Genomic DNA, 20212 nt, shown 5'->3' on the forward strand with positions numbered 1-20212 from the left:
CAGTTGCGGGTAATGTTGCAAAATATTAGACATCCTACAAAGCTTATTGGTGGGACAATCTCAGTCCCCTATAGATAGACATAGGTTAGTGAGAGATGATAGGAGCAAAACATTCTTGACCCCTCAGCTCTTCACCACCCCTGTGGTGCCACATTCCTTTCCGCTCTGCCCCACAAGTTTCTTTTTGGGTACAATACATAATCGGGCTGACCTCTGGAAATTATGAAACATAAGACATCCTGAGACGGTGGGAAGGGAGACATTCACACAGCATCCATCCAATGCGGAGCCTCACATATATCAGCGAGAACACAATATACTTTTTGCTTTCCAGGTACACCAGAGCACCCACGCTTATTGGTTCCTACCTGTATTCTCACCTGGTCTCACATCCTTATTCCCACGCCCATCTGCCAAGGGGCAATTTTTAACTGCTTATCATATTGTGGCTGTGACTCCCTGAACATGTTTTTGTATGTTTTAATTTTCCCCAGTACCGACAAGCGCTAGAGAGCTTGTCTCAGAGACCTTGTATATATCTGACTGCTACCTCTGGGGGACAATCAGCTTGCATCATTTGTGCAGCACCACATTGCCTTGGAGCGCTCGTGCACCTCATGTTTGACCACTATGTCCGGCCTGTCAGTGTTAAACCCAAGTGACTTACTTACCTGTGTTTTCTTTTAGCCTTGTAATGGTGGCTAGGTGTTGCCCTCATATAGTGGTATCATTCTTATTGTGTGCTCCCACACCACACTCCTTAAGCCCCCGTATACGCCCTGGTGCACCACCACCCCAATATTATCTTCAGACGTCGAGATCTGCACGTGTGCCCTAGACACATTTATTGCAGCCGTCAATTATAGCCTATCCCCTGTCCCTGCTCCTTTTACTCCCTCGGCTGCTAGGTATGTCCTCCTTGACAACACTGAATCAGTACCTTCACTGCACACTCATCCACATAACCAACTCTGTTACTCCAGCACTCTCTCAATCAATCACCTCCCTCATCTATCACCAAAAGCCCTTCAAGCACAACTCTTTGATCCCCTTCCTCAACCAAGTCAACATCTCGCAAAAAGCTCTATTCCCTCCACTTGCTCACTCCATTGAGCTTGTTTTTACTACAGTCAGCTCTGCACTGTCCTCCATCTTCAATGATCACTAACCTGCCCACTTCCTCAATCAATTTACCCATATCTTCAACCATAGATCTTTTCAGCTATTCAGCTGCTAAGAAAAGCAATGGTTTGTTACATACACCATCGGCACAAAGACGGATACACCACCCTTCTCACTGCCTCTAAGGAGCCTTAACCAACTCTGACCACGTTTCTCAAATACTCCTATTACAAAAATCTTGTTTTTTCACACCAGCCACAACCTTGACAAATTCCCATGCCAGGCTGTCCCATACTAAGAACTGTTTAATTTCCTTCTCTCTTTCCACAAATCGCTTTCTCTCCTGTTTTTCTAGTAAAATCGCCATAATAAATTACATCTTTTCCATGGTTCTATTTCAACCACCCACTCCCTCAATCTCCTGTACTCCCATTTTCCCAATACTGTTCTATTTTGATTATTTCTCACCTCCCCCACTGAACATCTAACCATTCTTCATACTGCCAATCTATCCTATGCTCCAATTGACATCTTTGCATGACAGATTGTTCAGGAATTTACATCTATTTAAACTCTGCTCACCACTTCAACTTATTCATCCTAACTCTCTCAACTGATATATTTCCAGCTGTTACCTAACTGCCCTAATCATACCTCTCCTAAAGATACCAGCTTGTAACCAACTCCAACAGCCCTTTATTCTTCAGACCTGTCTCTCTCCTTCCTGTCACTCTAAAATTCCTGATAGGACAGTCTTCAAACACATAGGCAACTATCCCGATAAGCACTCACTAGCTGACCACCTCAAATGTATATTTCATTATAAAAACAGCACAACACTGTGCTCACTCATGCCTCTAATTCTCTTACCATTGCCTACCATGCTCACCTCTCCTAATTATTTTCATCCTTCTAGAACTTTCGGCTGCCTTTGACACTGAGGATCATCACTCCCTCCTTCCAACTCTTTCCCTCCTTGGCTTCTACAACACTATAATCAACCGGGTGTCCTCCTACCTCTCTTTCTGTATCTGAAGAGACTATAAAACTTCCTCCCTAATACTCTTCCCATGGCTGTTCCTCAGTGATATATTCAATGTCCACTCCTCTTCACCCTACACACCACTCCTCTTGGTGAACTCAATTTTCTTCAATTTGGCTTTCACTATTGCCTCTTCACTGATGATGCTCGGATATTCTTCTCCTCCACCTCCTCCTTTACTGCAATCTCCAATAACATGAACAACAGCCTAACAACAATGTACACTTGGATATTGCCTCATGCTAAAAAGAAGTAAGACATATGTCATCTTCTTGTGCCTCCAATGTAAAGCCACTGTCTCATCTCCGACCTCTCTCCCCAACCTCCTCACCCCCTCATCCATGGCTGAGAACCTTGGGGTTTCTTTTGGCAGTGATCCAACACTCTACTAGTTCATCATGGCCACTGCCACTGCAGTTAAACACAAACTTCAAAAGCAATAGGCTAATCCACACACACCTCAAATACCACTCAACTAAAACACGTATATCTACTCATATGTTCAGGAAACTGGACTAATGTGTGAGCCTCTACTCCAGAGCCTTACTAAAAGAAATCCTCAACTTTGTGACACACACCATTTTTAACCTAACAGGATCCTATGATATGATTTTTTATTTATATAGCGCCTATACACAATGTGTTTCAAAACACTTCAAGACAAGGGAGGGAACTAGGGAAAATACAACAACATTCGTACAGGCCATGAACAGTAAGGATGTGAAATTAAAGGAATAGTGCGCTCAGAAATATTATTGGCTAAAAAGATGGCCAATAATCAAAAATATATCTAAAAAAATATTTTTTTAAAAATCCCTATCATTTTGGGAAATGGATGCCTCCTGTGCTTGCCCTTGTGGCACTAATGACGCAAAAGCCAGACAGCTGTAATTAACAAAATCTACCACTGGGTGGCTTTTGCTTCATTGGTGCCGGAGGACGGAGAACAGAGACTGCAGGCAGGAAAGCTGCTTCTCGGTAAGTGCTTATTTCTTATTTTCTTAAGCACTAGCTGTGTTTTTTTTTCTAAGTTTTCCGGGGAGGAGCCCGGAAAACATAGAAAGAAAACCACAGCTTTTAAAATGTTGTATTTATGTTTGCGGTAGCTTCAGCTTCCAAACTGAGGCTGCCGCAAACATAAATACAACATTGTTGTATTTAAAAACGCTGCAGTTTTCTTTCTGATTTTCCCGCGCTCCTCTGAGCCGGAGGAGCCTGAGAAACTTAGAGAGAAAAACCACAGCGTTTTTGAAACACAGGCGTGTTATGTTTCTGCCTGCCGTGGCTATCACTTTGAGTATCCCGGGCTCCCCCAACCCTGAGGGAGTCCAGGAGACTCCAAGCGAAAGCTGCCGCAGTGAGAAATGCAACATTGTTGTATTGTAAATGCAGCAATATTTACAAATACAACAACGTTGTTATTCTGACTGCGGCGGCTTTCGCTTGGAGTCTCCTGGACTCCCTCAGGGTTGGGGGAGCCCAGGAGACTCCACGCGAAAGCCGCCGCAGTCAGAATAACAACGTTGTTGGATTTATGATTTCCGTGTTTTTCCAACCACACCAATCACAAATACAACAATGTTGTATTTTTAATGGCTGCGCCTCTGCTTTTTGCCTTCATTTTATGTTGTGTGTGCTTCCCAGGGCTTGGGGAGCACCAAAAATGTAAAATGAAAGTGAAGGCAGCCTCCCCAGCCCTGCTCTGGCTGCAGTAAGCACAGGCTCCCAGTAGGCGGCTTTTGCTGCTTGTTTAGTGCCGCCAGGGCAGAGCTGAGGAGGCTGTCTGAAATGGCAAAATGAATGCTCCCATTGTAAACGCTTTGAGCCTCGTTTGCTCAAAGTGTTTACATAGGAACTTTCATTCAAAATATGTTTAAACTATGTTTCAGACTATTGTCCATCTTTTTAGCCAATAATATTTCTGAGCGCACTATTCCTTTAACTATCGTACTCGGCCTGGCGACATTTTAGATAGTGCAAGAGCTAAGACATAGATAAGGAAGGGAGGGAGAGAGTGGGAAGGAAATGCAAACAGACAGGCGACTACCGTTCTAGGCCTGACGACATTTCTGGTAGAGCCGGAGAAAAACAAAAGTTGAGGGAGAGGGGTGCAGAAAGGGAGGGGAAGAACAAAACAAGCAACTATCGTACTAGGCCTGATAACGTTTCAGATAGTGCTGGAGGGGGCAGTAAGGGGATGGGGGAGTGACAGACAAGGTTGATATCATACTAGATCCAGGGACAATTCTGATAGAGTAAGTGCATAGAAGAAAGTAAGGGGAGGAGGGGAGGAGATGGGAAAAAGGGAGAGGCGAGGTGAGGAGAGAACATAGAGTAAGCAATCAAAAAGAGTGGAGAAGCAAGAGGGGAGAGTGAATACAATTGCAGAAGTCAGTATTAACACATAATGTCCAGCATGAGAGTTGAGAAAGGGTGACGCACCGTGAATCAATGATGTCCATAAAAGTTAAATCGAGCATTGGCCACAAGACGTTGATGGTGAAACCAGAATGTATCAGGACAGACTCATGTGCGCGGGAAGGGGGGGCACAAGGGAACAACACTGGGGGACCAGAGAGGGTTGGAATGATCCCACTTCCACCTACCATCACTAGTCACTGTGTGCTAAATATATTCGTTCTACTCATCTAAAGATCTACCCATGCTCTTGCCCCACCCCCACTGCCTTGCTGAATGCATCTTACTGGATTCTCCCTATCAAACTATCAGCTCCTTGACATTACACAACCTACCTGTCACATGCCCCTATGCCTCCTCCCCCTTTCACTGCTTTTCCCTACTTGTCCTACTCCACTGGATGGCTCTCAGTCTGGCAATCAAAGCCATCTTCAAAATTAGGTACAATCTCCACCTGAGAAATGGAAGGAAACCTCCAACTCCTACACATTCCTATCCAAACTTACTGACAAGCCCACCTCTCCTGAATTCTACCTTCAGGATTACTCTATGAAATTAGTAAGAATGTAAATATGGGGCTAAGGCTCAGTGTTAAAAGTGTTGTCATTTACTCCAGTCCATGCACCTGGTTTATGTTCCCACTCTTATGAGAAGCCAGCTTACCCTTGGACTGCCTCCACTCTGTTATATCAAACTTTTAAAATCATTTTGGTTCAAAGTGACACTTTGTTCTTAAATTAATAAAAATTACATTGAATAAAAACACATTTTCAACCTTTATTCTCTTTCATTAGCATATCTAATAATAGCTTTTGGCAGATGTTTTTGTAGAATTCTGACAGACTAATGAACAAAAAGCAGCTGAGAGAAATCTTGGGGTCAAAACCTGATATAATAAATGAAGAATAACTACTTGAATTGCAAACCATTAAAACAGCTTTTGTTCATCTAGCTTCAATAGGGGGTAACAATGCAAGCCCCTAATGCCACTCATGTCGTTGATCTGATGTGTCCCAATGTGCTCTCTTTATAACCATTCTGGACATCCTTTTGGTAGGACTAATCACAACTTTTATAAAGATTCAAAATGGCCCCATTTGATTGGGTCACTTGCACTACCACTTTTTTTCACATCGGCTTTCCAAATGCCTCCCTTAGATAACGAGGTAGTGATTAACATCGTCCAACTGTAGTTTAGATCCCTTTGTGTAGATATTTCTTAAGATGTATTCCTTGGACACACACGTTGTATTCTGCCCTGCAGGTGTGCAAGGATGAGTAGAGGCAAAATGGCATACTTAGCCCTCACACTTCTACAAATCAGAACACAATGCAATCATAAAGGTAAAACAGGGACAATTAAAAGATATACTTAATTGCTCCAGAGGAAGTGGAGTGGACAGGAAAGAGTAGAGAAGCAGCTGCATGCCTCCGCAGGAAATCCCACCCCCTACCCCCTGTATGTTGGAAGACTGAGATTGTGCCATGCTTGACCACAGAAGTACTGACGATTTCATGATGAATATTGGGAAAAGGGTACTCTCTGAGGAAGCCCTACCAAATGTATTCTCGAAGAGATGACAATCTGAGGGAGGAACTCCCCGAAGAAATATGAAAAGAGCAAAAGAGGAGCTGGTGATGTCACAAGAGATGAACTTGACGCACTGAGAAGAGTGACTGAAGAGAATGTAAGGACCTTATAGAAACTGATGACGAAGTAAAGAATCAAATAAACTTTCATATGCAAAGAAAAGAGTGTGCGTGTGTGATGCACTGCAGAAAATACAAGCCATTCAATAACTGTACAGTTGCAGCAATGCAAGTTGACTAAGGGATCATAGAAGCTGGCTATATGTAGTGAGTATGCTGCAGGCAAACCCACCATTGTATACAAACTGGACATCAGTGTCATGAATTTAGTAAACCCAGAACCATGAAGAGGAAAGGCTGAGAAGTGAGTTGCTGCAAGAATTACCTGAGATTGCGGCCTTGAATGGTGAAGCTGTCTGGCCTGGTGTCAAGGCTAAAGGCAGCAAGGACTGGCTATCAATTCTTGAAGGCGGCAATCGTGAGAAGCTGAATCATCCCTTGTAAAGGTGCAAAGAAAGAACACCAAGCATGTCAAGTTTTATTTAATTAAGACATTTAAATGATGCAAAATGGTTCAATTTATGGTCTCCTGTCACATGAGCCAACAATGGAAATAAAGTTGGGCTTGGAGTTCTAGAACAGCGATAGTGCGTGCTTGCACTCCCTTTTATGCCCAGAGACAAAAATACTCTGCAGGGCCAAGGTCAAAGACAATCTTCAAGGCAGAAGTCATAGGTGATGAGAGGCGTTGTGCTAATTGGGTGGGGAGGTAAAGTTGAGTTTACCTCCTGGCACCTGGGTATGAGCTTATGTGCTGCTAAGTGAACTGAATGTTCCAGACATGGCAAAAGTCTGCCAACCAATTGTAGAGGGCCATATAACGAAGGGACGTATAGTTTGAGAGCCAATGATATACCGTGTACTTAATAGTGTTGAAAATGACTTGCACTAGAGGTAGGCATACATTGTCCACCTGACAGTAGACATCCAATCACAACCTCACCCCTTATAGGAAGTATACTTAGATATTACCCTTGAGCCAATCACAACTCCTCATAGGTTTCTCTCATTTGCCTCATATTATAATGTCACTTATGATGAATTTTTAGTGTATAGATGTGATTTTTTTGTTAAATGTACTGAGAGCTCCAGCAACATCCGTTGATGTCCGTTGCAACTCCCTGTTTTAGAAAATTGTTAATAAAACAGAAAAACGCTGCCACCTTCCTGAGTTGGTTTGATTAGTTGGTGTCAGAATGTGTGGTAAAAGAATGATGGCACGTAAACAATAAACAAGCCGCGGCGGATGCGGACGGAGAGAAGTGCTTCCTGACCGCATCCCTGCCGTGGACTGTCGGATCTTCTGTTATTTCTTTGCAAGTAAGTTTCCCTTTATACTATTGAGCTACCTCTTAGCCTGCACATGTTACAGGTACTTATGCTCTTATTCTCCCATAGGGGAACGGAGCTACCTACCCACACCACAACCAGAAACCGCTGCCTTCACTTTGAATCCCATTCCACAATCGAACTGGAAGAAGGGTGAGTACTTCTTCTCCCCTCCTTTTCCTTTTTTCAAATGTAGGCATTGTTGTGTCTCAAGACATTACATCCATCATATCAAAGGTTTTTAATGTGTTGAAATCTCTAAAGCTTTCATTTTTGGTCATACATCATGCAGTGTGACATAATAACAAGTTACCAATGTACAACATGCATTTAGTTACCCTTTTTTTAACAATTGTTCCCTAGCAAAGTCGGGTTCATAGAGGAACTTGCAATAGGATGCCCTTCTATATAAATTGTTTTTGATTTTTGGTTATAAAAAAATGATGTAACTTTGTTATTTGATTCTTTTCTGACCTTCAAAACATCAATAAATGTCTGATTAATTTCTTGTAGATCAATGTGAAAGAATTTTTGAAAATATATGCCCCTGATGAAGAGAATATGAATCTCGAAATGCGTTGGGCCATCCTGAAAATAATAAAAAGGAGAAGACATCTTTTCCCCTAAACTAACTGAATTATTGTATGTCCTTTTTTGAATGTATTGGATTACAGAACACTGTCACTTTAAAGTTGAAACACTGAATGGGTTTTAATTCATAAAAAAAAGTATTTCCTAAACCAGACAGACCTGCCATTATATCTTTTAGGCTTATTGCCCTATGGAAAGTGTGCAGTGGACGTAGCTTCCCAAAATTTGGATTTCTTTGTTCTCTAGTATATTCCAGCCTAGATACCAAGGCTGAGTCTTTCTCCCCTGCACCTCAAAATTTTGTTTAAGTATTCCCTCTAATATGAGTCAAAAAGTAATTCTTGTTAAATTTTGCTGACAATCTGGTGTGCAAGTGTACTTCTGTGTTTTGTTAGTATTAGTTTCCCACCGAGGTGGGTTGGTATCTTTATATTACAGTAGCACCCAAACATAATATGTCATTTTTGAGTATTAGCACATTGACAGACAAATCAGCTACAACATTAGCTTTCTCAGATGAGGAAGCAACTAGAATTTTAGGATTAATTAAGGATACAGGCAAAATATCCTCAGCAGACAACAACCCAGACCGATTAATCCAAAAACTAGAACGTCTGATTCGACGAGAAATTTCGCAATAACTTCATGCAACCACACTTGCTCAGTATTACAGAGCTAAACGAATCCCGCGAAACCTGAGAATTTACCTTAAACCAACACTCTGTTAAGAAAATAAAGAATGTTACTAGGTGGGAACACATCCTTAACAAGTGTTCATTGGACTTGATTTTGCTCACCATAGAAGAATTGTCAAAATCTGTCATAACGTTACAACAAGAAATAGAGGAAGTCACAGTACAATTGTCAAAACTGAAAACGGAAACTGAATTAAAACACATTTTGGAGGATACGAATAATAAATTGGATTCCTACAAACAGGACATAGAACAAAGAAAGATCAGAAAATGTTGCCATGACACCTTGGATTACGCCAGAGACATCGTCTATTCCTGGCAGGAGTTTTATGCTAACACTAGACCACAGCCAAGGAGACCACAGAAACCCCATACAACACCAGACAGCAATATGGATAGCAGTGAAATGCTAAGTGGGGAAATTGACGATAGATCTCATTCTTCAGCAGCATCAACTTCTGCTACTATCCCAGCAATAGATCAACTAGAGGATACCAGAACTAGACCAACACCAGAAAATAGACCTGTTCCTTTTTTAGGAAATGGAAAACAAGACGAGGAAAGAAGGAAACTGTGTCAAAAAAAGAAATAGATGAACATTTGGTCATTAATATATTATCAAAACCATTGACTTCTGCACAAACACAGACACTCAATCTGGGAATCTCATTTATACCAACAAATTATACCTCGTTCTTTGAAGAAGAAGTTAACTTGTTCAAACTTATACGGAAAATGGAGTTAAAAGTATTCTTTAACAACATAGAGGAAATATACGATCAAAAGACACGCCAAGATATCTGGAGTTAAAGAACAAGAGTACATTCCATCCTCAAGTTAACCACCCTCTCATTAACTTGTTTAAACAAAGAACCATGAAAGATTTGAAACGTCTGAAATACGCTCTGCCAAAGAAATGTAATATCAGGAAACACTAATTGAAATTGATCAAACAATTAGCAGAAGATACCACGTTGACACTAAAACAGGCCGATAAGGGTGGTGCCCTTATTCTGATGGATACCTCACTTTATGACAAAGGATGTCAAAAACTACTGGAGGATATGAGGATGTATAAGCCACTAGACAATGACCCAGTCATGGGAATTATTTCAATCATACAGACAACTGTGGACAAAACCGAGACTATGAATTGGATCTCTGAAGAAACAGCAGACTATCTTATTCAGAAACATCCTGTCACCCCAGTGTTCTATGGACTCCCCAAAATCCATAAAAATTTGAATGATCCACCATTCCGTCCCATTGTCGCTGGGACAGACAGCATTTTCCAACCCCTAGCCATCTATCTAGATACTGCTCTTCAACCGGCAGTTCAATCGATCAGTACATATCTTAAAGACACCACTCACTTTCTGAGAAGTTTGTAAGCATTACAGTTGGAGGAAGAGAATGTATTACTCTTCACAATGGACGTGAACAGTTTATACACTTCCATCCCTCATTCAGAAGGTATAGAAGCTATGGAGCGGTTCCTACTGACACACAGAGATGTGAACATCAACAAAATGTTTGCACTAGAACTGTTACACATCATACTCTACAATAAATATTTCAGGTACAATGGACAATATTATCTCCAAATTTCAGGTACCTCTATGGGGTCCTCAGTAGCCCCATCCTATGCTAATGTATTTATGTATTACTTTGAAAAAACACACATACTGGACAACCCCAGATGGCATGATAAGATACAAACTTGGCTAAGATACATCAACAACATATTTGGAATTTGGAGAGGAACAGAAGTGGAATTACTTGAATTCTGGAACCACCTTAATGCCTGTAACCAAAGAATTGGCTTTACAATGGAAATTGGTAAACCTTCAGTGAATTTCCTGGATGTCACAGTGGAATATACTGGTACACATATGCAAACTAACATTTTCCGAAAACCAACAGATGTGAACAGTTGCCTGCATCATGCAAGTCACCATCCTAAACATCTAAAAGACAATTTACCATACAGTCAGTTGTTACGACTTAAAAGAATCACCTCTGAAACTGACACGCTACACGAAGAATACAATTCCATGAAGAAGAGGTTCCTAGATAGAGGATTTCCTCCGGAGACCATCGACAAAGCTATCATACGCACTGAGACACACAACAGAAATGTACTCTTACAGGCCAATCGTAAGAAAGAAGATAAAAATCTGATACATACGCTCAAGTACTCGAGCCAAAGTTTCCAAATTAAGAGAATCATACATAAAAACTGGAACTTGATTAAATCCAATGAAACTCTATCCAATTTATTTCCAGATACCCCCATGATGGCTTATAAACGAGGAAAGAACTTCAGAGACCAACTGGTAAGAGCGGAGAGGAGCAAACCAACAACCCAGAGGACCCTAAGCAAAACAAAATTTGGTACCTTTGCCTGCCTACATTGCCAGCATTGCAATAACCTAATTAATGGAGACCACATTCGCCACCCACACACTGCAAACATATTATGCTGAGGCACTTCGCGACATGCGACACCAAAAATGTCATCTACGCAATTCGCTTCCCTTGTGGGAAATATTATGATGCAAGACTTATAGAAGGGCAAAGGATAGATGGATGGAACACAAATCGTGTATCAGGACCCAGAACATTAAATCACCAGTCTTCAGACATTTCCGCGACTCAAGGAACAATGTCTCTCAAATGCGATTAGTGATTTTGGAAGTCCTGCATCCCCTGAGCAGGGGAGGAAACCTACCAAAACTATTGGCCCAGAGAGAATTGTTCTGGATCAACAAACTTGACTCAATGACACCACTGGGCCTTAATGAGGACTACTATTTGGGTCCATTTCTATAATCATGGTAACAACATACATATTCAGACAATATTTGTCCGATACCCAGAAATTTGTCTCAAAGATGCAGAAAACACCCTTGAGGATGGCATTGACAATAGATTGTACACCCTTCTATTTTGAGTTAGACAACCTGTTCAGGTGTTTCTGATCTGTTTTTATGTAAAGTTTTGACATACACATTTTCGGGTCTTTTTAACTGGATGGTTATTATTGGGACATAACAATGCCCCCTAGTATACTATGTTTTGTTACATCCAAGTCACCAAATCCTTATTTGTTTTTTGTTTTTTCCTTAATGCACCTTTAAGAATGACTATTTACCCGGCTACACAACCATTTTGAAGTAATAGGCTGTTGGTACACGACTTGCAACATAATAGCTTTGGACCACTTCTCTTCCTTTTTCACCGTAGGCACACGGTCGCCAGTGAGCCTTTAACATAACTCACACTAATAAACATTTACAGCGCGCATTGCGCGCACGCACACCAGTGACGTGACGTCATTCTTTTACCACACATTCTTCCATCTTGTATCATTTAGCATTTCCCTTCTGGAACTTTTAATTTTTACCATTCTACTCTTTGCGCAGTGGCGGAGGACGTGGTTTGCTATGACGTTGCCCGCACACGCGCATTTATCTTGACATATTCCCACATTACGCCGCTCACGCGTGCGCGGGTGACGTCATGGTTTTATGTGACGCCGCTTGCGCATGTGCGGGTGACGTCACAGCTCCATCTTTCAGCATAAATAAACAAGCCGCGGCGGATGCGGTCTGAGAGCAGTGCTCCCTGACCGCATCCCTGCCGTGGACTGTTGTATCTTCTGTTATTTCTTTGCAAGTAAGTTTCCCTTTATACTATTGGGCTACCTCTTAGCCTACACATGTTACAGGTACTTATGCTCTTATTCTCCCATAGGGGAACGGGGCTACCTACCCACACCACAACCAGAAACTGCTGCCCTCACTCTGAATCCCATTCCACTATCGAACTGGAAGAAGGGTGAGTTCTTCTACTCCCCTCCTTTTCCTTATTTCAAATGTAGGCATTGTTGTGTCTCAAGACATTAAATCCATCAAATCAAAGGTTTTTAATGTGTTGAAATCTCTAAAGCTTTCATTCTTGTTCATACATCATGCAGTGTGACATAATAACAAGTTACCAATGTACAACATGCATTTAGTTACCCTTTTTTTAAACAATTGTACCCTAGCAAATTCGGGTTCATAGAGGAACTTGCAATAGGATGCCCTTCTATATAAATTGTTTTTGATTTTTGGTTATAAAAAAATGATTTAACTTTGTTATTTGATTCTTTTCTGACCTTCAAAACATCAATAAATGTCTGATTAATTTCTTGTAGATCAATGTGAAAGAATTTTTGAAAATATATGTCCCTGATGAAGAGAATATAAATCTCGAAACGCGCTGGGCCAACCTGAAAATAATAAAAAGGAGAAGACATCTTTTCCCCTAAACTAACTGAATTATTGTATGTCATTTTTTGAATGTATTGGATTACAGAACACTGTCACTTTAAAGTTGAAACACTGAATGTGTTTTAATTAATAAAAAAAGTCTTTCCTAAACCAGACAGACCTGCCTTTATATCTTTTAGGCTTACTGCCTTATGGAAAGTGTGCAGGGGACGCAGCTTTCCAAAATTTGGATTTCTTTGTTCTCTAGTATATTCCAGCCTAGATACCAAGGCTGAGTCTTTCTCCCCTGCACCTCAACATTTTGTTTAAGTATTCCATCGAATATGAGTCAAAAAGTAATTCTTGTTAAATTTTACTCACAATCTGGTGTGCAAGTGTACTTCTTTGTTTTGTTGGTATTTGGGGGCACCACACTGTTAGTCTCTGTTAGTCTCCCAATATTTCTTTTGCTCCCTGTGTGGTACAATTTTCTTAAAACTTAGTCTGAGATCCAGAGGTTTTGAAGTCTACAAAATCCTGATTCCAAAAGGCTGTCATAACTACCCACATGTATGCCAATCATTCCAGCAACTGTCTAAGGTCCCCAAGTCATCAGCCAGGGTGTTCCTCCGCTGCAAGGAGTGCACTATCTGTCATCTGGATTGCCTTTGCCAACCCATGCACAACATTCATTACTGCTCTCCATCCTCATTCCTTCACACTCCATCTATTCAGTAGTGAGTGCCTCTTTCTCCAGTCAAGCTACTGAAAAAGATTGTCATAGGAAATGAAGGAGCTGCCAACATTCTGGATCTGTCCACTTTGACCTCTGGTACTCCATCTCATTGGACAACCATTAGCCATCAGCAAAACCTTATTCAGCGTCTAGCTATATGTATTTTTGATTTTGTTTAGGCCTATTTTATTTCTTTGCTCGCACTGCTGGCTGGCACATTTGTGGCTGAGGTTTGTAGTAGGGGGGCAGCCCACTGGTACTCCCCCAATCCTTCTCTTCAGTCTAGGCAGTCTGACCCCAAATGCATACCACCGCCACATGCAGCATTTGTGGCTATAATTCCAGCCGACTGCCACAGGTTCCTAAGTCGACCGTCAGCTGGGTTCCACGTCCCTCAATGAGTGCACTTTCTTTCTTCTTGATTCCATCTGCTGCCCTCATTCCCACCATTCATTACCAATCTCCATGCAGGATTGCAGTCACTACTGTGCTTCTTCTCTCACCCACTTCTCAGCAGTTGGTTCCTCTTCTTGATGTCCATCTGCAGTGTTTGATGGGATACTAAAGACCGTGCAAAGGCGTGGGCCTGCTATTAGTGCAATTGAACCTCAGAAACTCCCCCATGGTCCACCACTCTCATTCAGTTTTGTCAGTGATTGCTCTGTGCACCTCACTGCAACCAAGTGCTCGAGTTAAGTGATGTGTTTTCATATGGGCCCAGTGGTAATGGTTATATGTCTCTTTAAACATGTGCCACTGGCGTGGGATATATTTTCTTGAGTTTAAGGGTTGGTGGATTACATAAATTCACTGGTCTGAGGCCACGTTGGTCAAGCCCAAGCGACACCTCCAAGATATCAACTGAATATGTCTGAGAAAAACCACGCATATATTTTCATTGGCAATTAACACCCAGGGTGGTAGGAGCAACCAATCAGGTTGCTTGGATTGCTTGCCGTCAGATGCCTGCTTCCCCCACCGGCCATCTTCCCCTCACCCTCGCCTCCATTACCCTCGGGTGTCCGGTATCTTCCCACCCCCAGCCCCACTTACCTCATTCGTTCGGCAGGCGCTGCCTCTGCTGCTGCTTTGTGTCCCTTTTGGCAACCAAGGAAACGGAAGAGCCTTCCAGGTGCATGGCTTCAAGCTTAGGTAAGTATTTTGTTTGGACGAACATGACGCCATGAGTCGTCCCGTTCATTCAAACAAAATACATAGGTATTAGTTGCACCTCGGGTTTCCGGATTTAATAGCAACAAGCACCTATTTGAGGGGGGGGGGTCTTCACTGGCTGGTAACAGTCCAGGGGCCCGCTGTTAAAGTGCAAGGTTTGCTCAGGCCTACAGCTTGGTCCACGGGCGTTACCAGCCGGTGAAGCCTCACGAACAGGTGCTCATTTCTTAATTATCTGCATTGTTTTCTTTTTTGCTAATTTTGAAATGTTGACTAGATTTTACTATTCGATAATACGTGGCTGAAAACTGCCCTGCGCTCCACAATTATATGATGTATGTAAAAGCAGCAGAATATTATAATTTTAAAGAAAATGTGACGGTTCTGAATAGAGTATAGAGATTGTGTGAGAACACATTCAATAAGTGGCCTGTCACCTGCTCTGTATTCCAAAGCTAGCTGCATTCAAGACTGATTTTATTTATTTATTTATTTATTTTTTTTTTTATTGTTTAAAGTGCTTTTGGTTAATTAAAACCTTATACACTACAAAATTTTAACATTGACCATACATAGTTTTAATTGTATATGGTCCGAAAATGAATACTTTGTGCCAATCTGGCTAGCTATTTGCCTTCGGGAAATGTAGTCTGCCTTTGTTTAGTTGAAAGGTGTTATTGACTTTCCAACAGCTGTGCAAATGACCATCATACGATTGCCGAACAAAACGTGCATGGAATTGGCCTCACACAGCCAATGCAGTGATTTTAGCGAAATTACTGTATCACGTGGCATCAAGGAAAACTAAAAAGAAAGACAGAAAGACAATTATTCGAACAAAGAGAATCTAAAGCCTTCAGAGAGGCCAGGGGTCAGAGATAAGGCGGGACGGAATTACTGGCCAGTGATGGTAATTAAAGATAGCACGCCATTGTCTAGGTAACACGTAGTGTGTTTAATGACTATTTCTGTAATGGCTCACTCAATCTTGTGGACTGTTATGACCTGGTTCTATCAATGCATTTTAGAAAACAGGAGGTTTTCAGTTCGTAGACTCAAAGATCTACGGACCTGAGCTATGAACTTTGTCCCATAGTATTTCCAAAAAGATTGAACGGTATACAAACAGCACACTTGTGTGCATTCACATTTTCGTGTAGCACAAATGTGAACATGTTCCATGTCAACATTAGTGATATGTCAATTAGTCTCCAGTGAACTGTTAAACTGAGAAAAACGGCATTGTACACAAATGTGTTGAGACTTTTCTTATAGCCACTGAGAGTAAAACACAGACATCACATTAGGCTTTTTGTGAGTAGGGAAAGCAAGCATAGGGTGGCAATTTTAATGTAGATCCTAAAAATACATTTGGAATTACTGCCAAACATATTTACAGCTACCATCAATTGGTCATGCAGGTTTACAGTGGGAGTGGTGGTACGCTGGTATTAACCCCCATGTTTGGAGTCCAGGACCCAATGGTGATTTTGTTCAATGTACCATGAGTCCTAATTACCTGGTAGAGGCAGGAAGAGAATGCCATGAGCTGTCAGCACTGACAGAAAAGGCCTGTTTGCCAGTAGGCTCTAGTCTTTTTCTTGGCACAGAAAGGAAGACACTTGCATCAGATTTGAACACACATGATCTCCCATATGTATGCTGAAGAAACAGGGGTTCACAGTGTTGCTATCAAAGTGCCTGCATAGCAAGGTCCTATGAACCAAGTCTCAGAAGAGGGATGGGCTGCTGCAAGCAGAAGCCTCTGGAGTAAGTTAAACATATACAGTGAGCCATCTTTTGCCACCCCACCCCAAGAATCTGAAAACAGATTGTCCTCTGAGCCGCAAAGTCACACTTTCTTCTTTGCCTTTTAGAATGATTGTTCAGCTGTGTTAAACTGTGCGGAGATATCAAATTCCATTTGCTGTCACTAAAGTGATATTCATTGTATTACTGAAATGTGCCTTTACAAAATTCCAGCCCTATATGTTTGAAGGCAGCTCCCTGGAATAGAGCATTCTTTTGGGCAACAGTCTGCCGGTTGTGGTGTGGCTTGGCTGATATCCAGCTCTCAGGTCATGTGAACCTTTTGACATACAAAGTAATTTCAAGTGGAGAACTACTGCCATGTTCCAGCTTCTTGTCACCTATAGTGACAAAGCAATGCTTGCTTGTCTGCAGACCTCCCGGATTTGATGCCTTTTTTTTTCTTAGCTTAATAGTGGATAAAAGAACATAACAAGTATTGCTAGGTGTTTCGAATTTAAGCATGCACTCTTCTGAACCATTGCCCTCAGAACACGTTTTAGTGGCCTAGAACACCTCTGATTCTTCCATCGAATACATTTTTCATCCATAGATCAGGACTTGATTTGGGAGTGCGAGTATTTTACGCCCTATTTTTGAAAGTTCCCAATTCCCAATAAGAGTACTTTATTAGCTGGTAAAAATATGTTTTCACTGAAAAACGGAAATGTTTTTGTAATATGTATTTCTTTGCATCTAGTTAATCATGCACATTAAAAGATACATGTTTACTCAGTTAAAGTAGCAATTTCTTCCTGTGGTATTACGTGCACTACAACTCCAAACATATTTGAGGAGCTGTGAGAGTGAAAGCAGGGGCACAACATTCCACATGTCTTTCGTCCTATTTTGTGTTAGGTGTATTTTTGCTCTGTATTTTTTTTTTTTTTTGGGGAGTATTGGCCAGTTTTTAGGGAGCAAAAGTACCTGGTAGACCCCTTATCTTTATGGCTGGTTCCAACTGATGAAGCAGGATATATGATGGACCTAGTTTTCTGGCATAATTAATTTAGTTTTTCACCCCCTTTACCTGCTGATTTTGACTTACATTTAGTTATTCAAGTTTGACCGTCTTGTACCTCAGGCTTTTACTCACAACTCTGACTTACAATCACAGTGATCAGTCAGCTCCTGTAAAAATGTAGACCTCACACTCTCACGGATAATCTAATAACTAGTGATTTGGAATGTGATCCAGATCTTCATACATGTGATAATCTTGTAAAAGGGATTAGTACAAGCCTGGATATGTTAATTCCAGTTAAAGCCGTCAGCTACTGTAACATAGATAACAAAATAATGTACTTATGACCTAATGCTGGTTAAGCAAGGCAGAACATAAAGTACAATGGAAACATACGTTGTCATTGATAAATATACCTTACAAAAATGATTTTTCATGATAAGAAGCAATATTAACTAGAGACTCTCCGCAATTGAAATGCTCAAAAAATATCTATAAGCCTTCCTCCTTGACCACCAGTTACTTGGAGCAATACAGAGGTAATACTGAAACATTTACTATGTGGTGACATTGCTGATGTGCTTGCCATATAAATTGCAGACATCATCATAGATGTTAAGACTGAGCCTGGAAACGCAGCTTAATTGCATCCTTTGATAACATCTTATCATGCATCTTATCATAGTTACACCGAATTTTGAATTGTGAATCCTTACAGGTTCACTAGACTAGTGGCTATCAGCAAAGCATCTGCGTCTGCTAAGGACCACCCATCTCAAGAAAGCAACAGCTGCCCCTCATGAGCTTTCAAATTCTGCACAATTAAAAATCTACTTTATGTGCAAAGATAATTGTGTAGGCAGTGGCTCAACAAGGGTCAACCTTTACTGAAACCTGTAATATCCTTTACCCATTACAAGCTGTATTCATGCAGCTGGACAAAGCCAGTCATGAAAGAATGGTTGTATAATCAGCAGTGGCAGGCAGATCAGGGGGAAAGAGTCCAGTGGTGTTCCTTGATTTGACCACAGCCTTCAACACAGTGTCACATGAGCTTCTGGTGATCCGGTTGAGGGGTAACAATTGTGATTGTAAGATTCTGGAATGGACTTCCAGAAGGGTTCGACAACATGCTATCCCTTTACAGTTAAGAACATGGCCACTGTAAACTTGAGTTTCTCAGGGTTCTGCACTTTCCCCCTGCGTTTAATTATCTGTTTTAACCCTTTCATTTATCTCACAGAGAGCTTTGGTTAATTGGAGCACAGTCGGATTAATGAAACTCAAGTTATATTTAAGCTCCAGTCAGGTGACCCCAAAGAGATTAACAGACAGCCGTCTGGATTTCCAGACGTTAATGCAGAGCAGCAATCTATAAATGAACTCTGCAAACACTGAACGTGGCTGTCTGATTGCCTTTCATCATATGTCACTCACATTTAGGCTCCTGTCCTTAACTGTTAAGGTCCCTGGGGATGCGGATTTCACCAATGGGCTCCAGGCCTGTAAAAAAGGCTCTGTCCCTTTCTTAGCTCCCCCAATAGGTTGTAACCCAAAATGTCCCTGGATAATTCTAAAATATATATATATATTAGACTACCTAAGTACTTGGTGAACTGACTGCAATGACTGCAGTTGAGATGTTGGTAAGGTTACAACATCATGAGCTCATACCCCACGACTTCTAATCACTACATTGGATGTGTCAGCAAGGTGGGGGTGTGTTGAAATCAGAGGTGTCGCTTGGGGAGGGATGGGGGGACGATAGCCCAGGGTCTTGTGGTTGTAGCCCCGGCTAGATGCTCAGGGGCTACAATTAAAAGGGTATTTAGCCCCAGTCCTGACATTAGTGTAGCCCCAGATCTTTTTCAAACCTAGCAACACCCCTGGTTCAAATCACTGCTCGTGGTTCACAGTGCCTTGCACATCTGCGGACGCATCTTTTGTAGAGGGAAAAGAGGAGATGATGGTGGTATGATCAGCCAGTATTTTATAGGAGAACCCTTACTCTTGAGGAATCCCCACATGGAGGGAGGTGTGCTCCAAGTGTCCAATGATTCAGGATGAAAAGAAAGAATGATAAGCAAGCTAGGAGGCACTCCAAAGGAAGGCAGAGTCTTTGATACCAAGGTTATAGGTGGCAAGGCGTTGAGAAGGGTTGTAGAATCTGGCAAAGACATCAGAGAGGTCCAGAAGATAAAAGATAGAAGGGAGTTTAGAGTGATTATCAGGGGTCAGAATGTTGCAGAGATGAGTCAGTGCATTTTAGTGGATTTACAGCTACTGAAAATAATACCGACATGTGCAAGAACCTTTACTGGACAACATGTATTTAGTAGACAGGAAATGACTATATCCCCATGTGCAAACATGTATTCATGCTTAGGCAGAAGTGAATCCATGTGTGCACCAAACATATTAGAGTCT

This window comes from Ambystoma mexicanum, chromosome 5p (assembly GCF_040938575.1).
Source record: "Ambystoma mexicanum isolate Mex_15411 chromosome 5p, UKY_AmexF1_1, whole genome shotgun sequence".
Classification (NCBI taxonomy): Eukaryota; Metazoa; Chordata; class Amphibia; order Caudata; family Ambystomatidae; genus Ambystoma; species Ambystoma mexicanum.